This window comes from Pezoporus flaviventris, unplaced genomic scaffold (assembly GCF_033815535.1).
Source record: "Pezoporus flaviventris isolate CSIRO_AGI_PZ_B2104156 unplaced genomic scaffold, CSIRO_AGI_Pfla_v1 ptg000007l, whole genome shotgun sequence".
Taxonomy (NCBI): Eukaryota; Metazoa; Chordata; class Aves; order Psittaciformes; family Psittacidae; genus Pezoporus; species Pezoporus flaviventris.
In genome coordinates this window covers 18,376,189-18,393,504 of record NW_026892555.1, presented here as the reverse complement: position 1 = coordinate 18,393,504, position 17,316 = coordinate 18,376,189, and the positions used below count along the sequence as shown (strand labels likewise).

The 17,316-nt window shown below is 38.7% G+C and overlaps 1 protein-coding gene across 6 annotated transcripts in view; it reads left to right on the top strand.

Moving 5' to 3' along the window:
• OXR1 (oxidation resistance 1) overlaps positions 1-17,316 on the top strand; it is a 220,386-nt gene that overhangs the window by 97,768 nt on the left and 105,302 nt on the right. The window lies entirely within an intron of this gene.

Genomic DNA, 17,316 nt, shown 5'->3' with positions numbered 1-17,316 from the left:
TTAGTAGGCTCCTGGTTAGAAACGATTCCAGTTTGGAGAAGGAGGAGGCCCGCTGAATGTGAAGGATTAATTAGGGTAGTTTCTGTTTATCTTTCTGTGAATATTTCAGTTTTCTGGATGTTCTTCTGTGATTTCAGCACCTACACGATTCTTACAAAACCATTTTAGGCACCCTAGAAGATACTTCATAAGTTGCATCCCCATTTCAGGACTGGTCTTGAACTGATTCTTTAAGCAACATTTTGCTTCTCAGCTGATGAAAACTTGAGAGTGGCCTTGTAGTGTTTGTGCCTGGTTCATTTACACTTGTGAGAGGAAGACGTGCTAATCGGATTGGTACAAACAAGAGGGATGGATGGCAGTGCTGTGCTTTGAAGAGACAAAATGACAATAGATTTAAGAAAAAGAAGTTATATGTTTAAATTGTGAGTTTGTGTGCTGTTGAATTATTGCCATATAATTTGATCATTTCTTCAGCTCCGAGGTAACCATTTGTGTGTCTTTAACTTGCCTAAAGCTAAAGAAAAATGTGTTGCTCTAGACAATTTTTCATTGTGTTATGCCTGAACCGTTGAAGTTGGCTGTCAGTGTAAGTTGTGGTGTTTGTTGTTTTTAAAGAAGGAAACTGCATTGGTAATCTGCTCATTTTAATAATGAAGGCTATATTTTAAGCTGTGAATGATTGTATGTGTTTGCATTATTTGATGCCCTGCATTCAAGTTGGGCTGCACATCTGCCTTCGGAAAACTCAGATGTTTTGATTATTGCTCAATGCTGTCTACCCCACAATAAATAAAAATGTGGCAAAATGAAGACACTGATGGGTTCATTAGTGTCTTGGACAATAGGTCTATAGTTTTCTTTAAAAAAGTCAAATTGCCTATTCCTTTAAAGAAGGTTCTGTAGTATAATGTGTTAGAATAGCACCCCAAAAAAACAAACTTTATACTTAAATATAGAACATGTTTTCTGGAAAAGCGTAGTTAAATCAGTGCACTTGAGTGCCTTTTACTTTCTAATGTATTCTTTGGTAATATTGCTCTATGGCTTTTTTTTTTCTCCTCCTTCCTCCAAATAATCTTAAAGGAATATTGAAGATATGCCAAGATTGCTTCAGACCTAAAACAGGATGGAATGGGAGAGTTTTGTATAAGAGTAATAATGAAAGTAGAAACCTACCACACCACCAAAATGAATCCTTAACCTAAGAGGATTAACAATATAAGATCGGTAAATCAGCCATAGTTGAATGTTCTCCTGTGATCACCCAAAACACAGTCTGTGCGTGGAAACACAGACTCAGGTTTGCATTTATCTACTTGTTAAATTTGACTCACCTGCATTTTCTTTGGGGAACTTTTACAAAATTCGCATAATGTGAATTTGATTGATTTGTTTTAATGTTGTATAGCACTTTATGTGACAGACTTGTTGACTGGAAGAGAACTCTGAAGGTTATATATTCTGGTGCCCTATTTGAGGTGGGATTTCAGCCAACACTAGATCAGAACAGCCAACTCTTTGTCTTGCTGAGTCTTGACAATCTCGGGGGGGGGGGGGGGGGGGGGGATATTCCGCAGCTTCTCTGTACTGTGCTGGAACATGGACAGTGGGTCCATAGAGAGCAGCATTCACAATCAACTTGCCCATAAACAGATGCTAACATCTGTGAGCTGTTAACAGTTGCAGACCCAGGGGAAGTATGAGGGGAACAGACCTCAGACGGTGGCCAACCTTACGTGTTTTTCTTAAGCATCATCTTCCACTACCTTGTACAGAGTACTGGGCAAGTTGGCCTGGCTGGACTGACCAAGAATGGAACATGTATTGTGTTTATGTTCTTACGCATACAGCCTTGTCTCTGTGGCTTACCTAAATCACATGGAAGAAGTTGCTAGAGCCAGTATGACTGCACATTACATAATGCTTGAGTTTTCCTGACATGCACATTGAAGAAACAAGAGTTTTTCTGTATTTTCACAAAGTGTGGCAGGTTCAAGGTTTAATCTTGGATGGCACGGTGCTGGTACCAGATGACTATGTTTACTGTACTTGCTCAGTTCCGATATTGAGTCTATGGCTTTGGTAACCTGAGAGAAACACTAATTATCTTCTTAGAGATCCCATCAACTTCAGCATACTTTAAGTTATATCACCCACTTGACTTAAGTCATTTTGTGTGATTTGTTTCAGTAATAACCTCTAATAGTCGAAGTCTAATCAAATCATTTGTGACTTTCCGAGGATGAATGGACTGACACACCTGCAGTGGTCTGGGACTCTAAAATAGAAAAATACCAGATTCTAGAGATGTTTTATGTGCAGTTGGCTGTTAAATAGCTTAAACAAGCACATTAGGCTTGTTGCTGACCTAATACAATTACAAAAAGGTCTACCTTGTTTTGCCCTTGTTTGCAAGTTGTTCTCTACTAAAAGCGTTCCAAGATGGAGCAACATGAACTAATCATTACTGTGATAAATAGATTAAGAAAATGTGTTAGAAAACCAGTGCTCTCAGATGGCTTAGTTTATTTAGCTTAAAAATTAGTATTCTGCTACATTAACCTCAGATCAGATTGGCAAATGATAGTGTTTATGGTAGTGAGCTTGAGCAAACAAATGCCAATTGTGTTTTCTGTTACTCTAATTTTTCCTTGATAACTTATTTGCAGTAATTATCATGATCTTCAAAGTACTTTATGGATATGAGAACTGAGTTCAAATCTGGGTTCATAAAAGTATGACATCTGTATTTAGACATGTGCATATATACAGTTCATGTGTTGTAAAATGTAAGTGTCATCACATTACTTATTAAATGCCCCTGCCAGATTTGTTGATGGCTCCCCATTTTATTGAAGAGCCATGCAGCTTTAACTGATGTATCAAGAAATGTGTAATTAGCATTACTTTATCAACTCATGGAAAGATTAAATCAAAATGATTTTAAACATATGTTGTTTTGATTTGGCTATGCAGAAGGCACTTCAGAAATCTTTATATAAATCTCTGTCTGCTTTGCAGACCCAGAGACACATGAGCATTTACCTTGAATGCGTTGCAGAAGAAATTGTAGCAGCTTTGTATGCTTGCAGCTACTGTGGGCAGATACCGGCACTTATCTGAGAGTCTGTTTTCCTAAATAATCTTTGCAGATTATATACACTTCAGGTGTATGCAGATTTACATTGGACCTTTTGAAAGTGAATGTGTAATGGGGAAAGAAAATCCTGGTAATTCCAAGATTTTAAAATTTCATCAGCACTGCTCCTACTTTAGAGAACAATCCACAAGATTATACTTATTTTGCATTTCTTCTTTCCCACAGTCTGCATCTCAGGTGCTTTCCAAACTTAATGAGTGCAGCTGCACTCTTTAATTAAAAAGTTGGGGGAAAGTAGGTAAGAGAGAGAAGAACTGAGAGGAAGAGGCAATGGGGAGCAAGTTGTGTGCTCGAATGAAATGAAACAGAGAATGGAGAGTCAGTGAGGGAGAGAACTAAGTCTTCCATATGGCAGGCTCAGCAGGCAGGAAGGCTCCTACACCTCCAGTGCTGAGCTGGTGTGAAGAAATTGAGTGGGAACTCCTAGATTAATAAGGCGAGTGTAGGAAAAACAGTCTGCATGGTGGGTTGGATGAAGTTTTTTGGAGAACTCTAGAAACGGTACCCAAGACACTTAAAAACCTAAAATTAGACTTTTTTAGGTGCCTCAGGGACTTAAAAATTCAGGCCACTTATTTCTGAAGTGTTTATTGTTGAGCAATTCCCTTGGAAGAGAAAAAGAAGGTATCTGGGTCTTCAGCACTGTAAAAAGTGGGCTGGATTTTTATACAATGGAGAATTATATGTGTAGCCTGGATTCAAAGCAGTAAGGCTGTATCAGCTTAAAGCTGTGCCCAAGCTGCAGCGAGCTGCTCTTAGCTGGCTGGTAGGACCCAGTGAAGGATTGTAGGACTACACTTCATGGTATGATGCCTCAGGATATATGTTTAGCAATTTATTAAGGTGACTGAAATAGCTAATGTTGTCACCTGTGAAGACATACACTTGACATATATATTCTGTTTCCCATTAAGCCATGAAAGCCTGGTGTTGTATAGCGCTTAGGTGCCTCTAAGAGGATATACCCAGCAGACCTAGTAACCCTGGTTTTGTAGAAGCAGAATGCTTTCTTTTGTTGTATTTGCATTTAAAATGAAACTGCAGCACTGGTATGGAGTAAATACATTATTTAAAAATAAGATGGTTGCATAAAAATATTTTCCTGCTTCTAGGAATCAGGCAAAAGAAATCGTGAAGCAGGACAGTAGTTCATACTAGAAAATGTCAGAGTACAATCTCGAAGGAGAGTGGAAGAATGCAGCAGTTTCTATCTTCTAATGAAAGCCTTAATGCAAATATTGCTGTACAGGCTTCTGCTAGCAGAGCTTATTTCATTTAGAAGACGACTATCAACTGTCTCAAGAGTCATCTTTTGTTGGTATAGTCTCTGTAGTTTAGCCAGAATGCAGGAGTATGTGTATGTGTATATAATACACAGCATGAGGACACCTGGGAAATACTAATTGCCAAGGTTCCCTTCACTCCAGTGGTTCATTGTTTAAACATTTATTTCCAGTTATTAAAAAAAAAATAAAATAAAATCAACAAGCTCTTTTCGTCTTAAACCTCACTTGCAGATGAGGAAAGCAGAAGTCTTAATAAAGAAAATGTTTTCTGCTAGTTTGACCTGGCCATATTAGTGCTCTATATTTGTATTTTCATTGAATATCAACATGTTACCTATTCAGAGTAGTGGAATTAACTGATATAAAATCAGTGTGAAAGAGAAATAAAGCTTTTGGGGTAAGCAACACTTGAGGTAAGCATAAATACATATTAATTGACTTAAGTTTCCAAAACAACTGTCTAGTAGCTAATGCCAAAGTGATAAATAGGAAAAGACAGATTTTCTTTTGGGCTCCTAATCCTGTTTTCAAGACAGAAAGTTTCAGTGTGTAGTCACTTTAAATTAGTTGAGATTAGTTTAGTCACTACTACTAATTTAGTACTTAAAAATGTATTACTGTGAAAAGAAGATGGATCTTCCAAAGAATTTAATGGCATGTAAAGGTAAGTCATGAATGTTCACAAGAATTATTATTAATGTACATAATACAAGAGTGTTTATAGAGTGATAGAGAATATAATAGCAAATATTTTGTGGGGAAACCTAAACAAAAATCTTTTTCTCAAGTGATAAGTTAAGTCCTAGTCTGTTTCTCCTGTTGTGAAAGGGAGAATAAAAATGAAAACTGAACAGCTACTATGTACTGGATATAACTATACCTAACTTTTGTGCTATATGCTTCTGAGTGAGTCCATTTAAGTAATTATTTTTACAATGATTGGAAGCATAAATAAATATCATATTGTTTACATGTGCAGTAGATTCACTTTCTGTTTACATACATTCCAGGCTGCGTCCATAAAATTATTACTTGCTTTAAAATATGTCAGAGCTACCAGATTAAATGTAAATTCATCCACATTACTGTATTTATATGGTGTCACACTATCTGATAATATAAAATTGTCATGCGGGACTAACATCAGTTGAAGCAGTGACTTCATATGTCAGAGATATCTTGTCCTAATGGAGCTTTGTTACTCACGGACCAGTTTAGCCTTTCTGGAGAGTGGTATGAGAGAACCATAGACCATTGGTCAAACATCACAGTGAATCTGCACCTGAAAACATATACTTATTTAAATCAATCTGAGAATCTTGTGGGGTTTATATCATGGCATTACTTGCTATTGTAGTCACTGATTAAACAAAGTTAGGGGGCTGCCTCTTGCCTTCTCCTCTAAAATAAGCATAAAACCTATTTGAAGGGCAGACATTGTGGCTGTTTGTTTTTTATTGCTCAAATCCCTTCCTGCTCTATGAGATTATATTTGGGGTGCTCCAGAAATACCATATTCTTTTTAGGGGACGTGCTCTGATAAAAATTGGAGTATTTACTCTAGAAAGGTTTCCTGCAAAGAATACTCTACTCTCTTTCCAAGCATGTCTTTGAAAGGTTCTTTTTATCAGTTGAATATATTTGCTTCTACTCTTCTGAAGAATTGTATGTGCTTTCTTTCTGTAGTAGGTCCCAAATATCCAGTTTTTCTCCTATTGGCACAATTACCTTTCTCGTTTGTTGCTAATGCTAGCAAAGTATGTGACATATTAGGTGTACTGAAAGCTGTTAGATAAGTGGTGGAGTGTGGGGTAGTAGATGCTGTGAATTTGGGCCATGTCCTCTCCCTTTTAGGGAAGGATAGATGGGAGATGAAGCTGCCAGCTCTCTCTTGGAGGATCCAGATGCTGTTCACACACATTTGCAATGTCTGACTTTGCCCCATTCAATGCGCTTACAATTTCATTATTGAACATTTACTGCTTTTTGAGGAACACCCCCTGACTGCTACCTTTCAAACATGATCTCAGAAACTTTTAGAGGAGGCCATTATTCTAGCACCTCACCGTGAGTGATAAGGAAAGGGAAATATTTTGTGGAACATGTGGATAATAAGGGAAATGGCTTTTGTGGCAACAGTAACTACGCAAACTTCTTACTCATTCACCTTTCCTGCAGATTTTTATTAGTGATTCAGATCATGTAGTTACTCTGGATGAGCAAACAAGCATTTGTTCATATCTTTGTTTTTCTCTCTTTTTTTTTAGGATTTAAAACTTGGAGCCATTAAAATCCAGTTTTTAATGTTGTATCATTCTTTTGTCCTTTACAGATACACTGTGTATCCTGTGTATTATCTGTGAATATAAATAAGTTCTAAGCTATACACACAGCATCCACCAGAAGAGTGATTCTCATTAATGTCCTTTCATCTCAGCATGTCCCTGTTCTTAGCATCTGGTTTTATTTTTAATCGTATCGATTGCTATCATATCATCTGCTGAGTCATTCTGGGAAGTATTTCAGGATTTTATAATTCCCTTGCTTTACATCACGACAAAGCTGAAATCTTTTATGGTTCTGTAGGCAAGCTACTCAGCTTGCAAGATCAGTATTACTGGGATACTAAAATTTTCATCTCTGGGGAAGAAACTGATTTTACCTGTAAGCTCTAGGCTGGCAGAGGGTGCATCACTTTCAGTCTCTCTCTCATTCTGTATAAGGGAAAAATGACTTTAAAAAAAAAAAAAAGTTATTTCTGACACCTCAGATGTGCTTTGAGCACCAGTCTTTTGAGTACTGTGAAACAGCAGAGACTTCCTTCTAACAGTAAAAGAACAAACAAGGGAAATGTGGATTCAGTGCTGAAATAGCTGGGTGATTTATTGATAGCAGATGCAGACAAGGCTGAGGCTTTTGAGCCTGGAGGGAAAACAATAATTTCTGGTAGTGGGAAAGAGCTAAGTCAGGGCTTGAGAAAAATCTTGCTCCATAGAAGTTCGTGGGGCCTAATGGGATACATATGAAGGACGTTGAAGGAGCTGGCTGAGGTTGTTGTGAGGCTGCTCTCTATTAATCACCTTTAAAAGGCCAGGAAGATAATGGGAGGTCCATGATGACTGGAGAAAGCCAAATGCTTCCCCCTTTTCCCTTTTTCAGAAAGGACAAGAAGGATTATCCAGGTAACTACAGGCTATTCAGCCTCACTTTTAGTCCCTAGGAAAGCTGTGGGGCAGATCCTCTTTGAAGCTATTTCTGGACAAGTGAAGAAGTTTGTAGCCTGTATGGCTTTACCATGGGTAAATTGTGACTTTTGAATTTATTGTCCTCTGGGATGAAACTAAGAGTTCTTGGATGATGGGAGACTGGCAGATACCATCAACCATTACTTTAGCACATACCATGTTTTTTCATGGTCATCATTTTCCAGAGCATCTCTGTGTCCATGTTGGTGCATTATGGCCTAGATGGCTAGACTGCTTGGTGTCTGGGAAAAATCAAAAGGCAGTAGTTACCAAGATGATCAGGGGCCCTGTGAGGAAAGGCTGAGGCAGCTGGAGAAGGGATAGATTCAGAGGGACCTTACAGAAGCCTGCCACTATCTGCAGGGAGGCTACCAAGAAGGTATCTGGTAGTTGGCTCTTTGCAGTGGTGCAAGGCAGGATGATGGGAGACGACTAGCCTAAATTGAAATATAAGAAGTTTAGACTTGATACAAGGAAACCTTTTTCCCAGTCAAGCAGTGCACCAGGATGTCCAGAGAAGTTTGCAGTCTCTATCTTTAGAGGTTTTCAAGACCCAACAGGGAAAAGCCCTGGATAACAGGTCTGACCTCACAAATGACCCTGTTTTGAGCAGGTGATAGACTTCAGACCTCCTGAGGACTTTTCCCAGCCTGATTCAAGCTCTAAATGTGAGGAAGTGAGTTTTCCTTATAGGCATTGGGTAGTTTACTGCTTTCATCAGCAGAGAATACTCTCCTCATCCAGGTGTAAGAGCCTAAATTTTGCAGTCTTCATCATGGACTCCTAGGCTACATTGTTCTCCAGATAATGTGTCTGGTAAAATTCCCTATGGGAATATTATCACACCAACACTCCTGTTGTGATTATTCATATTTTATTCATTCTGAAAGCAAATGTGAGGTTTCAGACAGCTTGATAATTCTGTGCAGCTAAGAAAAAAAAAGATGAAAACTGATTATAAAAATTTGTGGGTTATTTTAATTAAAGAGAAAAAGGGCACAGTTGTTCTTCCTTGCTTTTCTGATTCCTCACTCAAAAAAAAAAGAAAAAAAAAGAAGAAAACAGTGTTTAAAAGTTCTTAAAATATTGTGGAAGAGCTGTTAGCGCAAGGCAATATTTCTGGTTTAAGAGATTAAAAAATACACTTTTATAAAGGACCAAAGCACAAATACTGCAGGTAATCACAGTTTGGAAAGTGGCATCCACTCCCTCTGAAGCCACCAGTGTAAGTTTGAACATGAGGGGCTACCAAATCTCTCCCAGCACCTACTGAGCTCCAAACAAGCTGTTTGAAAAGCTGTTTCTTCTGCTGCCTTTTTATTTTCTTAACTAATTTTTACCCTTTCCTGTATTCAGGCTTTCTCTCTATTGCTAGATAAACAAGAATGAGATGCGGTTTTCAGGAGACAGAACTGCTGGGGTGGGTTCATCTCCAGGACAGCTAGCTATGAAGTTCCTTTTGGACTTTAACAAACTGGTTTGTTATTATGCTCTTCCCCCAAAAATTCTGTGGGAACTGTTGTTGCTAAACCCTGATTTTTCTCTTGGGCCAGGAAGAGCAGCTGCATTTTATCATGGAGTTATTGTACTGTTGAGCATTGCACAATTACAGAGCATTAGTATGCACATAGGAGTATGCAAAGATTTTGCAAGCATAAAATATTCAACATTTATGAAAGAAGCCCTTTTATAAATTTAGATACTAATTGGCCAGATATGTTCATGAAAACTAAATAGTGGCAGCAGCCCCGCTATTTTTCCAGTGAGTCTCATTAATTAACATGCTTGAGAGATTCTTTTATTCTTTTAATTTGCAGATGATAGAATGACAGTCTCTTCCCTCCGCTAGAAGAAATGTAGCAACCATGATTTGTTGTCAGAGTTGTTGGCTTGCAGTTTCTTAGGCACTTAGCCATACTTTTAAGAACATGTGTGACCACTGCGGTGTGTAATAGGTGCTTTTGTGATCCATCTGCAGTTTAAAATATGCTGTTCCCTTTTTATTTGTATGTAAACAATTCTGAGATTGGCTGCTCAGTAGTTTGCCAAGTTTCTGATATTTCTGCTCTAATGAAGTCTGAGAGAAAGTACATCTCCAGTATAGTCCTTTTTGAAAACATACAACTCAAATGTGTTAAGAAAATTAAATGATGTTTTGAGAAACTGGCTCTTCATTCTGCAAATTAAATTACATATGTTCTATTCATGAACAAGAAACTCTATTTTTATAAAACATGAGACACTGATTGTCTACAAATCAAGACTTCCCAACATAGCTGCTAACGTTAACATCAGCTGGGCACTGAAAACTGGTGGGATCTCAGGGAGAAACTGGTGCCAGTGTGAACCCTGAGGAATACTGACAGACACCACTGCTGACTATAAACTAGCAAAAAGTCATCTAGTGGTGTGGTGCAGGCTCAGCTCCAGTAGGAAAAGATGGATCCCTTTGGGGTTTGTCCTGGGTTCAGCAGTAGCAGTCATTTTTCTCCTTCTTGGTAGCTGGTGCACTGCTGTGTTTTGACTTTCAGCCTGGGAACAGAGCTGATAACAAGGATGTTTTGGTTTGGCCAAGGACTTTGTGAGCCTCATGCTCTGCCAGGGAGGAGGGGAAGCCGGGAGGAAGCAGAGACAGGACACCTGACCCAAACTGACCAAAGAGGTATTCCATACCACAGCACGTCATGCCCAGGATGTAACTGGGAGTTAGCCGGAAGGGCTGGGAGACTGCAGGGTTGGAGGAGGTATCGGTCGGTGCTTGGTCGGGCCAGGGGGGAGGGGAGTTATCGGTCAACTGGTGGTAAGATGTCGTATTCTCTTTCCTTGTTATTCCCTTTATCATTATTATCATTGGTGGTAGCAGTAGTGATTTGTGTTATACCTGAGTTACTAAACTGTTCTTGTCTCAACCCATGGGAGTTGCATTCTTTTCGATTCTCCTCTCCATCCCTCTGGGAGTAGGGGGAGGGAAAGAAGGGGGGGAGTGAGTGAACGAGTTGCCTGACTGGGTTTAAACCACCTACATAATGCACAGCTGAGTTGGATTTGATAGTTTTAGTTAAGGTAGAGCAACATTCCCACGTTATCTGACACTGATCTGAATCTGTACTTATTCATTGCATTTTTTTTAAATTAATATTTTATACATATATTCCAAACCTGTCAAATAGAAGAAGAAAATACAACAGTTGTGAAAGATAAACCTTATTAGCAAAGATTTTATTGTTTGCTGGAAAACAAACCAAGCCAAGTTTTTACATACTGTGTTTCTCTTAAAGGGTTACAGGTGGGATTGTAACTCATCACAAGCAAAATGGTATGAGAGTTAAGATAGATAATTTGAGAAGGGTTCACCTCAAACTCTAGAGGAGTCTTTTGCAAGAGAGGAGGAATGTTTTGCCATGAGAAGGTTGTGCTTAAGGACTGGCTTTTAAAATGAGAGTACATCTGGTGAAATAGTGTTTTCTTAGCAACAGCATGTCGTTGATTATACTTGATTATAACTAACCTGCCAGAAAACACTTTTTCCAATAAGCTCCATAATGTAGGTGGATTGGGTTCAGCTCAGTGCCTCAATATTCACTGAAAAGGGTTCCTGCATTTGATGGTCTTTTAGAAGCCCCATCTCCTTCACTATTTTGCTGCCATAAAAACCATCAAATTGATATCCTTACTTCATTTCTCAGATAGAGAAAAAAGCATGACTTCTTTTTTTTTTTGGATAGTTTGCCAGTTTATTCCTCAGGGCCATAAACATTTTTCTCTACACTGGCAAGAACAGCTTGCTGCAAGTAAGTTCTTTTGTAATTATTAATTTATTTTTTTCTGTGGGGAGAGTTGCTAAATGGCTTTTAGGGACATCTTGAAACAGAATGTTTATTTTTGAAAACATGAATAGCGAAGCCGTCTTACACTGAGAGAGAACAAAAATTCCCTGTTACAACTTGTATCTATATGACTTGGCAAACAAAGTGTGAGAGATTATTTCATCTGCTTGAAGTCATGTATCTGAAGGTTCTGTAATTTATCTGAATAAACCACGAATAAGCTCAGCTTGGGTACAGCAAGGGATATCTGATTGTGGAGGTGAAGGTGCTGGAGGTGGGTAGCACTGTAGATGTGGAGAATGTAGGGTCAGTGGAGCACCAATACAAGAGGAAAGCAGCAAAAGCGTAGAAGAGCAAGCCCAGGGAGTGAGGAGAGGACATGTTGAAAAGTTCACTTGAAGAGCTTGAATAATGATGGACTATATCAGAAAAGCCCTGTCTCATGCCATAATGCAATCAGCCAGTGTACTTCTGATTCTCATTCTGCTGATTACATTCATATTTTGATATTAAGACCAATTTTTAATTTTAAAGCACGAGGAGAGAATTTCTAGCTAACTTATTCCAAATATACTGATAAGAAGTGTTTTCTTTCAGTTATACTTTTGTGAGGGGGAAAAGGTGGAAACGTTTAGCATATTTTAGGTACCCACCCACTTGTAGACTTGATACTTACCCCTTTTCTACTGTCAGGATGACTGATGTGTGAATAAGATGTAAAAATAGAGAGGAAAAAACCTAAATATAATTTGTTTCTCAGTTGCTAGAGACTTCATTGGGATCATGTTTTTCCAACCAATGCATATAGGCTGTATGAATGTAAAACTGTGTATCTAACCTCATACACTGAAGAGGTATCTGTTTACTTAACAGCACAACTGATTTTTCAGTTTTAAATGTTTATAAGCTACCTGTAAATTAGCATCCTATCTCTGTGCTCTGGAAGATATGAGATGCATGTTACAGTGGTTTTGTGTTTTGTTTTGTTGGGTTTTGTTTATTGTTTATTGTTTTTTGTTTTTAGCACAATGTAGAGTTCATCTATTTTTGCTAAAGGAAATAGTGAAAAAATATTATTTCTACAAGCAGGACAGATTGTTAGTATTTGCAGTTCTTGTTTTCTGTGGATTGCATTCCATGATCTTTATGTTTATCTGCTGAATAAAACAAGTTCCTCTAAAACCATCTGCAGCTTTCTTCTGGTTCCTCCCAGGTCTTCAGTTAGCTGTTTGTTGATTAAGGCAGAAGTATCAAAACTATGAAATATATGCGCAAATAGCCTTGAGATGTAATTCAGATATGTGTCCTTCTCAAACATCAAGTCAACAATATGCCTGTTTGGGGAGGGGAGCTGTATTTTTAAGTCCAAAGGAAAAAGTAATGTCAAGGGCAGTTGGATTCCTCAATCCCAAACTTTCCTGTGGAGGCCATGTGTAAACCCAGGGTAACAGCAGTGGGATGGGCCTTTCCAGGAGCCAGCTACTGAAAACTGGGAATTAGAAGGCTGTGTAACAGTGCCACCAGGTGATAGAATATAATGTAGGGTTTGCTGCTAGCGTAATTCAGTTCATCAGTTATTTGCATCTACTTCCTAGTCTAGTGTATGTAGATCCTCAGACATAACTAACCCATGTTTGCGCTAAGATCCGTCATAAAGACAACTTCTATGTATGGGGAGTTCATTGGTGGGGTTTATTTTTCAGGAGAAGAGTGGGGTCACTTTTGGGGTTCTTTGCAATTTTTGTGGGTTTCAGTGAGGCATGTTCAGGTTATGGCAGAAGGATCTGTCCCTGTGCTTGTTTACTTCTGATAGAGCACAGATGAGAGAAGAATCAGGACAGTAGTCTAACAAATATCAGTCTTATTTATGTGAAACCCCAAGGCATATGAGATAAATGTATTGATTGTTATTGATGCCAATTTGCATCTAGGTTATTTAGCATCAAGTAATGTTATTTGAAGGCAAATTTAATTTATATGTGACAGCTGGGATGATCCTGCTGGTGTGATTTATGTAGAAAAGTTGCTAGGAATGTGGTCCCATCCTAGTGGGGAAATTCATATTAATAAAAGAACCTATCTGCATCTCTGAGTTTGTTAGCTAACTAATGTTGTTTACTCACACCCTAGACATATTACCATAATGGAAAAGCTGTTATGCAATCTACCATCATAGGAGAAAATTAAATAAACAGGAGTCCCATATAACAAAGTATATATTCAAGAGGCACTGATAAAGGTGATACTGAATTATTAAAGTTCTAAAATAATTTACGCTTTAGGTAAATCCATATTTGTTGATAAAAACAGGGTCTTTACTTAAAATGCAATTGAATTTCTTTGCTTGAAGCAACCTGCCCCTGATGCGTATCCCACTCAGGGAAATGCTACAAGTAACTGAATTAGAGGATGCAGAGGAACCAATGTGTTCTCAGCTTATGACTTGTATTCCCTCTGCCGAGCTTGTTGTTTCCTAGGATGTAAGGATGTGAAGAAACGAACAAGTTTTCCCACTCTTGGAAGCTCCCCTTCTTGTTGGGAGAGGGAGAGAAGATGATGTTTGCCTTTTTCTTCTTCTTTTTTTTTTTATTTTTCATCAGCTTTTTTTTCTGTAAGCTTCTGTAATCTCTCTAATTTGTGCTGTGTGCCTCATGTGAGATTCCCTCCTGCCATTTTTTGTATTTTCTGTGATTTTAGAGTGGATCCTTCTTCACTTGGAACAGTGGAATTGTATGCAAAATAGGATTGTAAAACTTCCTCCTCTTAGTAAACACAACTTGATAGAAACATACATTGTAAACAGCTTTAGTACTTGTTGGTGGGTAGAGGGTTTAAAGGTACTTTTTAGTCTTGTGTTTAAGTGACTCAAAACTATCTTCATGAGAATGGTTTTGGTCTGTTTAGGCTGTAAACCAATGAACAGTTGTAAGCTTGCTGCCATCAATACCACACAGACAGATTCAGCTCAAACTATGCAATATAGATCATTTCTGTTCATCTTGATATGGTTTAAAATTTTGCTTCAGGGATCTTGTTTAACTGATGCAAGCAGGATCAAACTTCCTTAGCAGAACCCTACTGAAAAGGTTGTTGGAATCAGCAAAATAATTTCATTCCTTTAGGAACCAAGTGTCTGTCTTCCAGTTCCACAATGCTCTTAAATTTTATATGGACCTGTAAACAAATTCTTGTTCAAGTGAATTGAACTACTCCTAAGAAATTTGCATTTAGTCACGGTGACCATGGTGGCTTTCCTCTGTTGTATGAATGCTGATCCCCATTGTTTTCATAATGCTGACAGTACCTACAGGTAAATTAGTTTCTTTACAAGGCAAATTGTCAGCTCTGCTGTTTCATAACATTCCTTGTTCCTCATTCCAGCTCATACTTCTGATTACTGTCTGTGAACAACTGTACAGATATGTGAGGGCAGGCTGCCTTAATCAGAGAAGTAAAATTTCCTGGTATATGGCAGTACTGGCGGCCTGGTTGGCTGTACTGACTGGAAATCCTAGCAGAAGTCACTGAAGTTGGGAAGAAATACCAAGAGTTTCAGGGGTTGAGGACATGCTCTGATACAGGCTATAGTAGTCTCTTCATATTAAATTATGTATGACAGCAGTCAAATTGGTAGTGTTTCTTAATGGCTAATGCTTTAAGAGCTTTTCAAATGCAGCAGGTACTTATATGCTGCCATGGTTCAAGGTAGGAGAGGACAGTGTGTTGCACATCCTATGAGGAAACTAGGTGCTACCCAGTTAACCACTTCAAAATATCAATGCCTAAAAACCCGATTATCAAATTAGAATCATAGAATAGTTAGGGTTGGAAAGGACCTTAAGATCATATAGTTCCAACCCCCCTGCCATGAGCAGGGACACCTCACACTAAACCATCTCACCCAAGGCTCTGTCCAACCTGGCCTTGAAAACCACCAGGGATGGAGCATTCACAACTTCCTTGGGCAACCCATTCCAGTGCCTCACCACCCTTACAGTAAAGAATTTCTTCCTCATATCCAATCTAAACTTCCCCTGTTTAAGTTTTAACCCGTTACCCCTTGTCCTGTCACTACAGTCCCTAATGAAGAGTTCCTCCCCAGCATCCCTATAGGCCCCCTTCAGATACTGGAAGGCTGCTATGAGGTCTCCACGCAGCCTTCTCTTCTCCAGGCTGAACAGCCCCAACTTTCTCAGCCTGTCTTACAGTACAAATATAATCTACACTACTAAATTCAGTTGTGATCCTTGGTTGAAGGTATAAATCTGCACAAACTTTCAGTATTCATAATGTTTACTCTGAGTTTTCTTCATCAAAGCTTTAAGCAGAATCTGGCCCATCATTTTTGGACAGTGCTACTCAGTTGTCTGTATGGGGTAAGGGAAGAATTTGCTTCAGCTGCATAAAAGTGTTGTGTTAGGAGTTCCTGTGATTCAAATCAGAGCATGTAATTATGTTGGTAGTGGGAACAGCCCAGCAGCTCCCTATCTTCCAGGCAGCCAAACCACACCGCAATATTGAAGCCAGGCTAGGAAGAAGTCCATACTGTTTGCAAAGCTAAAATGTGGCCCTTTTGGAAACCACTGAACTTTGAAATAAAAACGTGTAGTGAGAGCACCATCTGTGAATTTCTAATAACTTTGTGCATCAGGATCTGGTCACTGAAGTAAAACTTCTCAAGGCACAAAATGGAGTGGAAATCAGGTTCTGATCACTGCATGAAGTTATCAGCGGCAGCAAAGGAAATAATAAACCTCTTTGCTCCAGGTCTTCCTTGCATGTAGTTGCACAGTTGTTGCAGTTTCTCAGTCATCCACCCAAAGCCATCTGTAGACATCTATCCTGTGCCTATGTGTAATCAAATCAAAGAGTTTTTAACTTCTCTTGTAACATTGTGGCAGCAAAAATACCTTATCAAGATGTAAGCGTAGGTCTTCTGTTATGGCTCCCACTCTAGATTCTCAGTATGAAAGTACAACTTGTGAGACACAAGCTCTGTCTCCCATGTCAATAAATTCTATGAAATGCTGTGATTTTTATAGCTGTGATAAAGATGAACATAATGTATTTCTGTTACCTATAAAAGAGATGTAAATGTGGAAAAGTGGCTCATTCCAAAAGTTAAAAATATTTCTATATGTTCTCTTCTCAAACCTTGTGAGATTTTGATTAAGAATGTCTTTAACTCTAAAATTTTACTGAGCACATAATGAATTTGCTACTTCACTCATCATGCAAGTTTCTCAAATATTGGACACTTACTGAAATTTGACAATGCGGAGACCCTGACATTGTTAAAGCACATCATTTACTTCTTGAGTTAAAAATAGTGACTGATTCAAATTTATTATAAGATTACTCCATTAAGCAGTAGCAGTATCTTGAATGAACAAAGTGTCTTCACAGTAGCTATCTCATTTAGTAGTTTGTGAGTATCACTAAGTGATCAAACCCTTAATTGCTGTGACATCTGGGAACCCCATTAGTGAACCTCTGGTGTCTGGCTCATTACAAGCAGGACAAGAAACACAAGTCCCTTCTTCAGAGGATTTATAGTCTTAGAGGCTGCTGAGGAAGGCATGGGGATAAGCAGCACAGACTAAAGGGTGAGCATGTCCATGCTGTGCTGGAGCTGGCCCTGTGGGAGCAAGAACCAGCCCGGGACACTGCTCTGAAGACACCTGCCCTGCCTATAGGTACCTGGATTTGTGTATAAGGTGATAAACTGAGCCAGGGTGATCCAGCTCTAGATGTTAAGGTACAAATTGTGCCTGTGCAGAACTGTGCCTCTTCTG